The sequence below is a fragment of the Octopus bimaculoides genome, chromosome 7, assembly GCF_001194135.2.
Source record: "Octopus bimaculoides isolate UCB-OBI-ISO-001 chromosome 7, ASM119413v2, whole genome shotgun sequence".
Lineage (NCBI taxonomy): Eukaryota > Metazoa > Mollusca > Cephalopoda > Octopoda > Octopodidae > Octopus > Octopus bimaculoides.
In genome coordinates, this window is record NC_068987.1 from 4,292,797 (window position 1) to 4,295,370 (window position 2,574).

Consider the following 2,574-nt stretch of genomic DNA (forward strand, 5'->3'; position numbering starts at 1 on the left):
GTACTCGAATACCAGAAGTAGAGTAATATGCTTTATTTAAAAGCAGCAAAAATATCACAGAAACTGTTACTCAGAGTTTCGCGTTTCCGTTCGTTGGAGAATTTTGTTCAGAGTTTTGTTTCTCAACAAAACTCTCCGACGAACGGGAACGTGAAACTCTGAGTAACAGTTTTTGTAATACTTTGGTGGTTTTTAATAAAGTGTATATATATATATGTGTGTGTGTGTGTGTGTGTGTGTGTGTGTGTATGTATGTATGTTTGTCAAAGTATATATTATATAGATAACAGACGTTTTATTTATTGATGCTTCCGGAATTAATTCACTGTTTAGTGATTGGATGTTTTCTCAACCATTGCGTGACAAATTTAGAAATACACTAACAAAGCAGTCGCCGCTGTTGCTGTAGTTGCTATTGGTAACGGTACAGATAGTTGTATTACAGCAGCTGCAGATGTCGAGTTAATGTTGTTGTTGTTGTTGTTGTTATTGCTGTTGTTGGTGGTGGTAGTGGTGGTGGTGGTGGTACTGTTGTTATTGTTGGTGATGGCGGTGGTACTGTTGTTATTGTTGGTGATGGCGGTGGTGTTATTTGTAGTAGTTTTGTTGGAAATGGCGGTTTTGTTGTTGTTGTTGCTACAGCTGTCGGTGTTGTTGTCTTTCACCAGGTCAGTATCCATCTAGTAAAACTGTAATCAAGTTATCACCACCGTGACCATCCCGTCTGTTTTTGCATAGCTACCCACGACTGCATTTCTTCATGTATCCTTCCTTCCCTCTCCCGAATCGATGGTGTCGGATTTGAGGGAGATTTCACTACTACATTTAGCCAGTCCATCGTCCAGGTAGATGCCCTTTCTATTTTTCTCATTGTTGTTGTTTAACCCCAAGGATCTTTTCAGTTTGGTTGCCAATCTTCAATCTCTTCAATTCCTGCTCGAATTGATTTCATATTCAGTGCAATGATATAGTTTTATATGCTAATCAATGCTATGAAATTCACTTTCGCAATAAATCAATAAATAAAGAGTTATTAGCTTTTAAAGTTTGAAAATTTTGGGTAATTTTAACCAATCGAAAGCCACATACACATTCATGCCTGTTTCCATAGTAACAAGCCAAGCATGAGAACTCTTTTGTCTGCGAGATAGCACGTGTTGACAAATGTATTCTACGCTGTGTTCTGCTGCTTGTACCCATCTGCTGCTTGTACCCTGGTCGAGAGATGTGCTAAAAATAACAGTGAAATAGGCCTTAAACCACGCACCTCTCCCCCCAATTCTTTTGGTTTACATAATCGCGTGAATTCCTGAATTTAGATTACAAATTCGCAAAAACTTTCTGAATTAAAATACTCCTCTGATACTTTAATACTCCTCTGATACGTTAATACTCCTCTGATACGTCAATACTCCTCTGATACGTTAATACTCCTCTACAAATTTGTCACCGACTGGAATCTCTACAGTTCTTGAAACCCATTTTTGCCGCCCGAGGGAATTGGGGCCACGCAAAATAAATCGCTTCATTGGTTACGAATATTTAAAAGGATGTTTATGAATATTCTTCTTTGACTTTTCAATAGTTTCGTTCATTGAACAGCGGCCATGCTGGGGCATTACCAAATCAATACTCATTCGTATTTTTCTTTTCAAGTCTGTTACTTATTTTATTGGTCCCTGTAATCGAACTGCTAAGTTACGGTGCTTAAACAAACCAACGCCGGCCTTCAAGCGAAGTGGGACGGAAACAAACACAAACACACACACTGATATACATACGGCACGGGAGAAGCTCAATACTGCATCAACGTAAAACATTGGTGCAGCCAGCAAGCAGACAACATTACGTTTCAAAACCTCCATTAAAATGTTGTGCAGCGATGTTGTTTCTGAATCGTTACTATCTTTCGTTTCTCTGGAAATTCCAAATCAGTGAAGAAATAAATAGGAACATCAGTTTCCCAAATCTAGTCATCACCATATGTGTAAGAAATTGTTTTATATAAATCATACAGGGATTGTTAATAGTAATCTTTCAGGACCAGTGAGACCACTAAAAACGTCGATTTCATTTTACTGATTCAAGGGAGAATAGCCATGTGTAGTGTTAATCAGACAATTTTAAAGAGTAGTTTCCCCTTAAATTGTTGTATCATATGCTGCTTTAAATAATTGCATTGAACATGTGAGAATGTTTTCCTTACCGCTTCAAAGGCAAAACATACGCCATGATTTCATCCTTTCTTCATTTTAAATCTGAAGATTTTCTTTACAAGAAGTAATCGAATGAAAGTTTTACTATTATTATTATTATTGCCTTTGCACAGCTTCTAACGCTGGAGATGTACTACGGTGTCAGCTGTTCACTACCAGTGAACTAAGGTAACACCCGTTATTATTCGAGCACCTTCCAGAGTATTCGAGCGGTCCCAAGCAGTGCTGTTTTCTGCATTATTATTATTATTATTATTATTATTATTATTATTATTATTGTTCAGTAGTTTTATTTTTATAACGTGCTTTCACTTCACTACCGAGCGCAGCTCTGTGCGCCTTGGGTATGTGCTGTGGT